Genomic DNA, 14,138 nt, shown 5'->3' on the forward strand with positions numbered 1-14,138 from the left:
AGCGATACGTAGCTGGCAAGAGACTCAAGGCCACTCCCTCACAGACACACGGCCAGTCCAGTTAAACTAAAGAGAAACGGGAGAAATAAAAAAAAAATCATTTGTTAATTGTACACTAGAACCATCAAAAAATCTGAAATTTTGGCACAAAACAAAAATAATCGGGGAAAAAATGGTAAAACTCACAATAAAAGCTTATACAAAGCTATTATTTAACATGCAGCATATATTTTGTGTTGGTTTATAGTGCACTTACTAATGTTCGTATAAGAAGAGAAAAAAAAATTGGACAGTCCGTTTAAAAACACGGCAGCAGTAGCTTGTGCGACGTAAGTGGGAGTGCGAGAATCTCGTCTAGACAGGCTGGCGGCTCAAAGGCAGCGGATGCATGACGTCATACGGCTTACCTCTCCCTCCCAGACAACAAACCATCTCTCTCCCTCTCTCCAGCCCTCTAGCCATTTTCTGCGTGTGAAACTGTCAACATCCTTCCTCCCCTACTCCACACTGCATGCGACGAAAGCCAGGTTGTATAGTCCATTCCCGGTAAAATGAACATTTTTTTAAGGCCCCCCACGGCAGCCATTTACCGTTAATTTTTTGATACAATTTGTTTGTTAGTTACAGAACATTATTTCTGCTGGAAAATCTCTGAAACTTCAAAATTTCTTTAATGGAAAAATTTAGCAGGGCGGTTAGAGTATTTATTTTTACCGCAAATGAACTATACTCACCTTCCCTCCGGCCAGCATTCCCGGCGTGTGACGCATGACAACTACAGTCGTGTGCCGCGCACAGCTAGGAAACTTGTCACTGGCAACATGTTTCACACACTGACACACGGTGCCCAGAGCTTCAGGAAAACCTACGCGATTTCCAACCTACTCTAAATATCCGACTGGAGTCTGTTTACGAAAAGCATTTAAGAATTTGCTAATGCCCAACTGTTTTTTTTATATCGGATTAAGAGGAGTTAAAATGGCTAAAAGGCATGGTTTTGAAGTTTTAGGTGTAAAAAACCGTTAAACAATTTCTTGAAAGCACCAGAGGAAAAGGCATTACACCTTTATCTTTATTTTCCCACCATATAATGTTACGGTCACCGCTCAAATTTCACAGTTATCTGACGGGAACGAGATGACTGCGCGCCAGTTCAGAGCCTTTTACCGCGCTATAAATATCAGTGAGCGTCGCTCTTATCATCCACTGAGAATAGTGATACATACATCTAAACAGTAACGATCATGTCACTTCGGAAATACCCCGGATTTCTGAGAACTTCGGATTCTCGGGCCACGGACTGGCGAGAGTTTACTGTACATTGATTCCAGTTGCATCAGAGGATTATTCAGAGTTTTATGGTTTTGGAATTGAAACAGGTTGATTCTTTCCCCCTATAGGAAAATGTTGAAATTTAGTTATATAATACGGGCACTAAGCTTGACTTGTCAATACTTAAAATAAAAATTTATATGACTAAACAGGTGAGTCCCCATTAGTCTGCCAATATTGCACTAATCGGCTGATATCGCACTAATTGGCCAATACCCCACAAATCCACAGATACCTCACTTATCGACCTATTCCCCACAAATCCGCAGATACCTCGCTTATCAGCCATTACTGCACTTATCGGCCAATACCCCACTATTCTGCCGATACACCACTAATCTGCTAATGCCCTACTAATCTGCTGATACCCCACTAATCTGCTGATACCCCACTTATCGCCCAACACCCCACTTATAGTCCAACACTCCACTCATCGTCCAACACCCCACTTATCATACACCCTACTTATCATACACCCTACTTATTGTCCAACACCCTACTTATTGTCCAACACCCCACTAATTTGGGAATACCCTGTTACAGCAAAACCCCTTAATTATACTTTTCAGGGTGTTAAAAACAAAAAGGGTAAATTGAGGGAAAATTCTAAAAACCTAACATTACCTTTATATATTCCTTGCTCAACAAACACTTTACATTAAAGAAAACTTTAATATGTACTAGCATTCCTATTTACTATCAATACTCAATCCATGTCCAAGATAAATTACGTAAAAAGCGACAAAAAGTTGAATATATTATTGAAAAAAATTAATCCATAGTTTATTACATGGTTGAATTAAAAAATACAAAAAATTTGAAGTGTTTTAAAACATTTCTGAAAGTCAATTTACTCTTAAAACACACATAATTTTGAGTTTGATCTCACTTGTAGTTGACACCATTTTACTATAAAATAATACGTACGAAACAAAATATATTTTGTGTCAACTTAAAATAAACAGACGTCAAAGAAGTGACCCAAAGACAAGACAGGACTGTCAGAGTAGAGTACAGATAACTATTGTCTTTGTAGTACACATTAACCACGACAGTGCAGGTCATCAATAATAGTTAGTTTTCTCTGCGTGAGACAGTTTGTGGACCACATGCAATTGGAGAGCTATCAATATTGATAGTCGACTACGTGCACACACTCTATACAGGCATGATGCCAAACAGTGCTGGCTACATTTTTATACACGCTACACAGCGGCAATTGAACATATAATTGAAAATGTGTCTGGAAGAGAATTGATACCATATTTGCTCGCGTAAAGGCCCCGCCCGCATATACGCCTCCCCCCCCCCCCTCCCCCTGTTTTGTTAACATTTTTGAAAAAAAATTTAAAAATGTGTTTTTCTGGCTTTATCTGAGGGCAGGGCAGCTTGGCATGCATCAAACAGCAAGCCATGTATTGTGAGCGGCGGGAGGTGATTTTTTAAGCGGCAGTGTTACAGAGACTGGTATTATAGTTTGTCCGCTCTCAGTAGGACTGTCGTGAGGCATGACAGAAGTACGCAGTTAGTCGTATCTCAAACGACATAAAGATAAAGAAAGCTGGACTCGCGCACTTATGTTGATGTGCATTGTTGTCGGAGAAGAAGAGGGGAAGTGAAGGAGGAAGGGAAGTGGTGTCTGGTTGGCTGGCTAGCTGGCAGGAGGGAGGTTAGGCCACGCCTCTGCCTCTCTCCCCTCCTGCTGCAGCGCTGCCTCTCCCCCCTGCAGACTCGCTGCCGGGTCGTTACCACAACGCCGAACGTACAATAACGCCGAATTCCAAATTGACCACAACGCCGACGACCCGAGAACTGCTGTGTATCACAACGCCGAATGACCACAACGCCGAAAAATGTTGCTGCGGGAGTGCCACATGAGCAAACTGAAAACAACTAAATGAATTTATGTGTGTTTCTTAAAAGTACCTTAACGCCGAAACACCACAACGCCGAATGCCATAACGCCGAATTCAAAGTTGACCATAACGCCGAAATCCAAATTGACCATAACGCCGAATGCATACTTGACCACAACGCCGAATCCGTATTTGACCACAGCGCCGAATCCCAAGCGTGTTGCCTACCAGCCAGGAACCTAAACGCACTATTTGGAAAATTATTTTTTTTTATAACGAAAGCAGCAAAGTTTATAATCTTATCTGTAGTTGTAAAGTGGCACAACTAATTAAAATAAATTATAATTGTCAGTTATTATATGAATTGTTAGCGATGATTAGTAGCCCCGGATACTTGGTGAACGCAATAGTGATTTATAAAATCATTCCTCTCAAGCTGTCTCCTCAGTTACTGCTTCGTTATCATTTCATGATACCTTTTAAACTCACTTCCATGTATCATTATTAGCCCGCATGCCTAAGTTTCATTGTGCACTGTGGATGTACATATATAACTGAAGTAGCTATTCAAACGCTTGGAAAACATTTAAGTCTTGCAAGATGACTACATAACATAATTATGCATTATATTAAGGTGGTTTGGACGCAATAATAGTTGTAGTTTTATATTTGTACCAAACAATGTCCAACTTTTAAACATTGATTCCGGTTTTCAATGGTTTCCCGAAAGGCTAATGCTGAAATGGCGCGGTTGAGATATTCGGGAGGTTTTAGGGTCTTGAAAATAACATTTCATAAAAACCTTACATATCGCAGGGGTTTGTGAATTTTTTCATGTTAAGAATAAATCTTGTTCTAGCCGCAAATGCGTACTACTTAACTGCGATATAAATGTGTTTAACAAAAAAAATAAGCATAGTACACTTAATATTTTTTTCTTGCACCATTCGTATTAATGTTACAGATTTTATTAAAGTATAATTAGCGAACATATTTTGCGGTTTTTTTTCATTCCTAGGGGCTTCATCTTGAGCCTTGCATAGATAGAAATTAGTGTGATGCAATAAATAATAAATTAAATATTATTTACTTGGCTACTGTAAATTGTATGCACCTAATTATAAATTTATATTATTAAAGCGTAGCGACGAATTTGTAAAATAGCATGTATGTAAACTGATAGAGCTAGAGATAGGTCCCGTTCGTACGTTTACTGCGATCAAGAAAGGTAATTGGTTTGTGCAGGAGCCCAAGAACAAACTATTCTCTATACCGCGAGGGTAAACGTTGCTTCTGAAGAGCCCGCTAGAATGCGTGGGTGCTCTGCTGGAGGTGCTTGGCCCGGTGCACACGTGCGGACATTGTCCGCGCGGCGCCGCAGAAACACATTCACACAGTACGGACAAATACCGCACACTCTGAATAATGCCGACTAACGAGATGGATGTGTACAAACGTAAAGGGGAATTATTTGTGTACCTAGTATACAAATGTTTATCGGATACAACTAGCAAACATTGGGTGCATCCGTTCACCGTCTCAAGACTCCTGAGGGGCAGATTTGCAACAAGATTTTTTCCTTGTCATCTTTTTCGTCAAACGATTCGCAAAATTTACGGCACATGTTGATCCACGCACTTCTTTTTTTTTTATTACGGTCATGGTATTCTTCAACGGCTACGTTCCATATCTCTGGATAACTTTTAACTTCTGCGATGAAGAGTTCAACATCTAATATGTCTTCAAATTCACGTGATGCTGCGCAGCGGCACCGCGTGGACAATGTCCGCACGTGTGCACCGGGCCTCAGGAAGGCGCGCTGTTGTCACATACTCGTCTGTTCTTTTCCAAGTGAACGAAGATCGCCGAAAAGTCCAGAACACAAAACGTGACAACTTCGTAGTCGTCAGCGTGAATATTTATGTAAACTAAATATATGTATGTTCAGTTCGAAAGCGTAGGTCAGATATTCTATTGGGTTTGCCATAAATTTACGTTGCCGTGATGCAGTAGGTACTGTGCGTATAGTGAAACATCGTTACGTTTTTCTAGTAAGGCCTGTTCTACAATGCAACGGTAACGGAACAGACGGGACCGAAAACAAAAACGGATCGTTGTTCCGTTCCGTCCGTATTTTTCTCTTTCTAAAATTACACAGACCCGTAAGAAAAACAGCCGGTAAATAGCATGCGTGACGTCACATAAAACTAAGAGTATAAAATTAATTACTTTTTAAATCTTTGCATATATACGGTAGTATGTCTGGATATATAGTAAATAGCCATTTGGAAAGGAATTCCGAAATAATGGAAGGCATAAATCTCCTCGTCTTACGTTTAAACATTTCATTTTAAAGTTTTTCTCCATCTTGTCATATATATAGTAAATATTTTACCATGAAAATCAGCAGTTCGTTAAAATTCATCACGACGAAAAACACGCGAACAATTCAAACACAATACTTGTTTCCATTTTGTTTCTGTAAAATAAAAAATAAAAATTTAACAAATTAAATCAAAACAAATATCTTATAGTTGTAGGTATGAAAACACAAACGACTGAGCTACGGAGGCCGGCTATGCTGTCCATCCTGTCTAGTCAAGGTCACTGTGTGGAATGAGCGTTTTTTAGTAGGAGTGTGGGGGTGGTGGTGGAGGGTTAAACCAAATATTTTAGAATGACAATATAGGAAACTCGAGCCTTTTAACATGGTGAAAGCTGGCGACACCCGACAGCAATGACCCTGGTGGCTTTGCCTAAAGGAACGCCCGCGAAATTAAAATTCCCATGTATTACAATGGGAGATACCAGCACAGATTTACTCTCGTCTCTTGAAATCTTGTTGTCATCGTAAAATAAATTTACTGTCAATATATTTTTACTGAAACAGAGTATTCATATTTCAAAACAGTTACCCAATTTACAGAGCTATATTCATTTTTAAGACAATTAAATATAGAGTTACTGTAAACATAACATACAACGAAATGATGCAAATCAGAAAATCAGACAGTTTTTAATAATGAAACATACTTAACTCTAAACCTTAAATTTTGTAAATCACTTATTTTATAAATATTCCATGAAAGTTTAAAAAAAATTCCTCGAGGAACTGCTTAAAGTGAAAAAAAAAAAAAAAAAAAAACTTAAAAATTGAATATGACTTGACCCGAACCAAAATTAAGTATTTTTAATGTTGCTAATTGTAGTCAACCAAACACTTATAAAATTGAGATTGATTTAATTTATTTAACATAACCAAACACTTAAAACTAATTTACATTATTTTCATGTTGAAAATCAAACATAAAACTTTTGAAATCAATAATTTTGGTAAACTGCTTGATATACTACAGTGACAACTAAGTCATTCAGCATAATGAGTGGAGCGCAAAAATACAAATTTGAGGATATTTAAATTATTTTTAGGTAATGCTCTGGTTTAAAAATATACAATAAAAATTTAAAAACAAAATTATATTAAAAATAGGTTAAAAAAATATTTTAAAACATTGAACGTTGAAATATGTATAATTGTTTCCAATAAGGCACTATCATTTTTAAACAGTGGAAAAGGAATATTTGATGTAAACCATACACAAGTAAACATGGCAATAGCAAATGTTGTAGTTCCTATTAAGATATTTGGCTATAGTTTCAGCTGTCGGAAAACTAAAAAACGACTTCTAACAGCTAGATACATCGTAATTATTGCAACCAAACATTGCACAAACTTTTCCAGTCATTATAAATAACTTAAACAGGATAAAACAAGGAAAAAACTTCCATTCAAAATTAGCAAAATAACATTGTCTCAAATGCGCTTACAACTTATGTCCAGGCTAGGCCGCCAGAATGCACTGCTGAATGTGTCGCCCGTTTTTTTGACGACTTACCTATATTGTCCTTCTAAAATATTTGGTTGAACCATCCTCACACTACCATAAACCTGTTTAGGGACTTAATTGGGGGAGAGGGGGTGGTACGTATCCCACATTGTAAACAAACAACGTCTACCATCAACTACTAAGTACTATAACTACTATTATAAACGTTCATTTAGTAGTGTGTCAACGATGTGAGGGATATAATAGACTATAGATGATGATAATACACACAGATTTACGCAATTACTGAATGCTGGTTGTGATCTGCCATACCACTGGCGCTAAAATACTAAATTCTTCCACGCTTGATAACATAAAAAAATTAATTTTCATATTTGAATTATTTTCACCTTGTAAACACCGCTCTTAAAGTGACAATAGATGGTTAATACCACTATGCAAGACTAATTTATATTCAAAGTCATCCACCACTGCCGCGTCATAAGCTTGGAACAGTTTACCGACATCAGATTAGTCATCCCCTGGCTGAGGGGATGACACTGACATTCCGCAAAATGTTTATTCAGGTCTGTATAATTGTGGGTGTGATTGTACATGAACGTAATAGAATTGTAATTTTTTATATTAGTACTTAGTCTGCCACTTAGGAGTGTTTTTGTGTATTTGTAACATTTATGTAATTGTATCGTGTTAGCATTGATTTTTAAATAACATATCAATAAAAAGAAAGTTCATTTTAAATGTGTCCAGTGTAAGGAACGTTAGCATGCCCTCTGCGCTTTTAAAGACGTTCATAAATGAGAATGAATCACTGTAAAATCAGGTGTAGGAGTAGCGATATATATACACAAAAGCATAAAAGTGACTGCCTTAGACTTTCTCATGCCAGGTAGGCATGAATACTTATCAGCAGAAGTACGCCATAAGCACAGGCATATTGCCGTTAGGGTCCTGTACAAGTCAAAAAAAATATATGTATGTATATATGTACATACATATATATATTCCATGTACTAATTAAACTGAAGACTATTCATGGTAAATTTAACACTTCTGAGCACCTGGTTACTTTTATCTCTCGATCAATTTGTATCCTTTCACTACTTATTAATGCTTTATATTTATATTTTTCTATTCAAGATAGTCTATTTATTTTTCAACCCAACAAAAATTATATGTCCGAAACCTCCACGAAATATAATATTGGTTGTTATTCAAATAGTAGTGATTTTCAAAGTGTCTACTTTACCGTGAACGGCCTACCTTGAAAATGAACTATGCAACATGTTAGAAAAATATGAAGATATAATCTTATTAGATGATTTCAACATAAATATGTTAAAAATTTCCGCGGTGAAACAGTTGTACGCAGGAATCCTAAATATTGCGCAACGATTAAAGGTGGCCGCCTGATTGCGGGTATGTTTTTAATGTTCGAGGAGTGGGAAGGGCGGGAGAGCTAAGAGCGATACAGTCACGCGCATCAAGGTCCTAACGCCTAGAATCCACCAGGCGGTCTTCTGACATGCTGCAACATTGTCGAAGACTCCCCTCTAAGACAATTTCAGTGGGGATACTATCATTTTATGGCGAAGTATTAAATATGAAGGTTTTTTGTACGTTCCTAAACCATTTTCAAGTCAGTGAAACGTTATTTTCAAACCTAAAATTGACGGTGAAAATAACAATTTTAGCCATTTCAGCTTCCAAAAGAGGTTATTTATATAGAGGATTGTATAAGCTGGCAATGGTCTAGGAACACGTGTAACATACGTTAAGTGGTATTGGTAGCAAGTGCCGAGCACACACGCGGTACACTTGTGTGATACGTGAACTGCTGAAGCTCTGCACAGTATTTATAGCGGCCGGTCCAAACGACCACCTTAAATAACTTCACGTAACTGGATATAATAGCCCAAAGATATCACATAAATACCAGAATAACCTCGTATTTTACAAAAAATTTCGAAAACACAGCTATTATAAAAAAAAAAAGAAATTATTTCCTTATGGGTATATTTCAGCATATTGCCTATTGCACGTAATTTCATTCTGAATAATTTAATATTGGTTTTTACTGATTGTATGCTCGTGTAACATGCATATTTTGTCTTTAACAAGCTGTTTTGAGAAAAATATTCAAACTATGCTTACAACTAATGTATACAGAATTAACATTATTTATAATAAACATCGAACTGTGAATTTTTCACACTTGAACGCCTTTAAGGGGCCCGCCTATTGCAACACCCTTAAGTAGTTTCATTTGTATCCAGCTAGTACATTTTCTGAAATAGCACCCTAAACACCCCAGTTTTGGCTATTTAGACACGACCTAAAATGTGTTTATATTGTGCATGTTTTCTTGAAAGAAGTGTGTGTTTTTTTCTTAGATAAACAGCATAAAGACACTTTACTAAATCTGTAAAAAATTACTCTGACATGCTACAATGCAGTTTAGGCACATGTTTGGCGAGCTCCTTAGGGAAATGCCAGGTAGTTTTACAGTGGTTATGATTTTTTTTAAATATAATTATAGTAGGCTTATTGGTATTAAAGAATCTCTTCATTATTTGGACAGTATTATACAATTATGTATATCCTAATTCCTTTATTTTATAGCAATGAATCAAATAGTTTTTAAATTTATGCACCTAAAGTATTGTAAATATTGTTATGAAAATAGCCTAAAATGGTATAATACTTTTTTTTGCAGACAAATGGTGCACTATTTGCAAAAAGCGTACATTAAAAAAAACTTTATGTGTAAATTACGAACTACAAACTACTCACTTATTGAGACAAACGTTTAAGACGCTCGTCCACTCACAGGTGACTTGTGTGAATGAGACACTAAATCGATATACCGCCCTTATCCTCGGTGACTCCAACTCTGAGTCGCCCTTTACGCACAAGCAATTGAACGAGCATGCAGCGTGTACCTACGGGACTTTAAGCGGTAACCCTATACTTTTTGTTATAACTACGTAATTCAGAATCGAATAATATATTAGTACCTGCAAGAATGGAGGTTAGCTACAGCATTAGCATCCCACCTAGGCGATCCGGGTCCAATTTACTTCCAGATTTTCAACGAAAGTTGGCAATTTTTTTCGGGATCTCGTGTTTCTCCTGCCTATCATTCCCGGCGCTACTTCATATCTAATTTATTTCCTCAAATCAACTCAAAGGAGCTGACATTTCAAAAGGCCGCCTACTCTTCTTGAAACCCTTGTAAAAACGTCGCATTTGCGAAATAAAACACATTCAACTTGATCTTGAACTGTAAAAAAAAAATATACATATATTATTTCAAAAATATATTTCATTTCGATCAATGTTCCATTTGCCCTATAAAAAATAAGAAAGTGTTATGTTTTAACTAGGGTAAAAATCAGTACTGATATTGAATGTAAAAAAAAATAAACATGTTGCCTATATAATGTTTAGCTTCACAGTTGCAAGAGAGTGCGCTTATCTTACGAATACAGTATTTCAATGCCTGGCAGGTAGGCATGGTTTCGGCGTTATGGTCATATTGTGGTTTCGGCGTTATGGTCATATAATGGTTTCGGCCTTATGGTCATATAATGGTTTCGGCGGTATGGTCATATTGTAGATTAGTTGTTTTGGCATTCGGCGTTATGGTATTTCGGCGTTGTTGTACATTTAAATTCTCTTTCAGTATATTTAGTGTCTTTCTTCTGAGTTTGTTTTTGTGGCAGTACTGCAATGACATTTTTCGGTGTTAATGTATTTCGGCGTTGTGGTCATTCGGCGTTGTGGTACACAGCAGTTTTCGGGTTGTCGGCGTTGTGGTCAATTCGGAATTCGGCGTTATTGTACGTTCAGCGTTGCGATGCGTCCCCCTCGCTGCCTCTCTCTCCCTCCTGCCGCGTCGCTGCCTCCCCCACCCTCCCTCATTAGAACAAAGACGCACAACTTGCCAGTCGTTCTGCCAGCTGTTTCATTTAATCAAAATTTAATTGGCGTTTAAATAAGTTGTGGCGGTATTTCATTTTGCTTTTATTAAATGTTAGTTTTTCATACCTAAAAAAAAGAAAAATCTTATTTTTCCTACAAATTCACATATAGGCCCCCTCCCCTTTTTTGGACTCTAAAATTTGGAAAATAAAAGGGGGCCTTTACGCGAGTAAATACGGTACATCATACAACTTTGTATTAATGTTAATGAAATACATAGATGGTAATTTCCTATAGAATAATTAGGCCTGTGCAAATATTGAAATTTTCAAATACAAATATTATAATAATAAACTATTTGTATTCAATTCAACCTCGAATACTATCACTTCGAAATAATGAATATTCATTTCCTAACGAATATTGGACATAGCATACCTCGTGAGTTTGTCTTATGGCAACGTTCAATGTTGAGGTCAAGTCATTTCTGCAATATAAATACCCTTTTTTAATGGTTTAATGAGACTTCATAATCAAAAACATGATCAATAAAATAAGCAATGTTTTAAACATGCAACAAGTATTCAAAAAAAATTTTCACTACTATCTCGCTAAACAGTAATGGAAAAATCATGTAAACATTCTAAAACTGGCACATTAGTGATATCAAACTTGAAAACAAAATATTATTTGTATTAATTTCATCATACGCACCAGAAGTGGGGAAAAAAATTAAAAAAAAAGTCAACAACAATAGACTACAACGCCACAAAACACGGACGCTCCATTGAGATGGGCATGAAAAGAAGTAATTGTCAGAGTTTCAACGGCTTATAAATCAATAGTCACAATCGATGTAACACCAAGTGGTACAAGCTTACCGTGTTTTCTCGCATAATCGTCACACATTTTATTCTAAAATCAAGTATGAAAAGAACGAGTAGAGCAATTATGCTAAAAAAAAAAATTTTTGTTAGGTAAAGTTATTCATAAAAATCCCGTTCATAGAAAGTACATTTATTAAAATAAAAAAAAAGTGGAGTATACAAGAGCATGCCAAACAATTTATATTAATAATTCATTAAACAAAAACCTTTCTTCAACTTTATATAGAAAACCCAAACTGTAACGTGATCGCAGGCCACTTGAATTTGCGACGTGGACTAACAGTATTGCCGTAGTACACATTTACCACGAAAGAATGCGGGCTATCAAATGTAGTTAACTCGGCACTCGACAGAGAGCGCGCGCTGCATGCAGTCGGCAAGATATCGATATTCGACTACGTGCGCGCACTCTAAACGGGAAGCAACAAATAATGCCTACTAGTGCTGGCTACATGTTCATAAGAGGTACACCACGGCGACGCAGACGATCAGATAAAGGAAATAACGTTTAAAAAGTCTTTAAAAGAAAATTTACACATCAGACAACTTCATATTTCCGTTAATTAAATAAGTAAGTGGTAATTTCCGAATAAATATTAGATTTCTACTTTAAAATCCATAGTTTTATACGGAAAAGATACCTACACAAAGCGCTCGGCATCTAATAGCGGGACCAAAAACATCATTCGACGTTTAAGCGAGAATTTTTTTGATCCCATTTTTGACGGCCAAAAATATATGTGCGACGATTACGCGCGTGCGACGATTATGTGATAAAAGAGGGTACTTGCTGTATGTGTGTGTGTGTATGTGTGTGTGTGTGTGTATGTATGTGTAGGTGTATATATGTATATATATATATATATATATATATATATATATATATATATATATATGACGAAGCAGACGTTGCAACTTAAAAATACAGTACACTCCCTATTTAACGCGGTTGTCGGGGGACATAACTTTTACCCGCGTTGTTGCATAACCGCGATGTTTCGATGACCAAGGTCAAAAGGCATAAAACACCACCTGTGTTCTAATAGGTCGGCAAGCACGCACAGTATAGACGGCCCGCCTTTGTGCGGACTTTGCATCCGCAGTTTTCACTAAACGCGGGTGAAAAAATAAAAATAATAAATTTGAAATATAAATATTAAATGTTGAATTTTTTTTTATTTTTCCGCATGCCGCCCACAGTTTGTCGCACGGCCTACGAGCGCGCCACACGCCGCCATACACATGTGTAGCACACAAGCTGCTGCCAGTCTTGTGGTGTCACTGAGTGTCCGTAACAAAGTAAGTGCAGTGTGTGCGGTTACACACAATTCTGTGGTCAAAGTCTTCTAAATAGAAAGGCCGTAGTGATACTTCAAACCGAATATGAATCGCAAAGTACCGAGTTTGATTGACAAAATAAAAATTCTAGATTTACTTACAGTAGCGTGTCTTTTGCAGAAGTATGCCGCAGATACGGGAAAAAACGATTCTAGCATTCGTACAATATAAAATAAAGAATCCTCTATCGTGTCAAGTGGTTAAACTTTATTATCCATGCTTACAGTAAATTATAAATGGTCACATTTGGAATACAAAAATTGCGCCAAAATAATTTTAGCGCAATCAGTGGCGCCGTATTAAAAAGTCTGTTTAACTTTGTCTTTACTTATTCCATCAAACGCTGTGTCAAGTTGCTGAGTGTGTGTGGCTCGGATCGGCAAGTGTTATATTCCCCAGCCTCTGGTTAAAAGTCGGGAGGCCGCTACACATAAACATTTCCGGGGCTTGCTTACTACCTCACGGCAAAAGTGGTACAGTATGGTTCACGTAAGTATTGGACCACTGGGAATTCCTTGGCAAAGATTAAAAATACGCTAGCTGATTTACTTTACTATTTAATGTTAAAACATTATACCAAAGTAAAAAGATGAACGTGTATAATACAATGAATTACCCAATAATATTATGTCTGTAGGTTCAAGTTGTAACAAAACATTTATGTCTCCGCTTGTCAACACACGTGACCACGAGAAGTGTGCAGACGGAAATGAGTGAACTACTCAAGGTCACCAGACTTCCCCCCTTTCGGCTTAATCATCGCCCCTCTCATCACTGGCGCTTATATTCCACCCCTCTACCAGGGTGTCTTGGTCGCATATTCTCGGCTCGCCTCTCCTCTCCCAGCCGCGGCGCCTCTCCCCTCCCAGCGCTTGCCGTCAACCAAACCTATCCAACATCAATCCCCAGCCGAGTCACGCTGGATAATGTCGCTGGACGTTGAGCTTTATCGG

At 37.3% G+C, this 14,138-nt stretch overlaps 1 protein-coding gene across 1 annotated transcript in view; it reads left to right on the forward strand.

Moving 5' to 3' along the window:
* Positions 1–14,138, forward strand: part of LOC134527515 (ribosome biogenesis protein BOP1 homolog) — a 142,894-nt gene that overhangs the window by 30,907 nt on the left and 97,849 nt on the right. The gene's annotated exons all lie outside the window — the stretch shown is intronic.

Source organism: Bacillus rossius, chromosome 1, assembly GCF_032445375.1.
Source record: "Bacillus rossius redtenbacheri isolate Brsri chromosome 1, Brsri_v3, whole genome shotgun sequence".
Taxonomy (NCBI): domain Eukaryota; kingdom Metazoa; phylum Arthropoda; class Insecta; order Phasmatodea; family Bacillidae; genus Bacillus; species Bacillus rossius.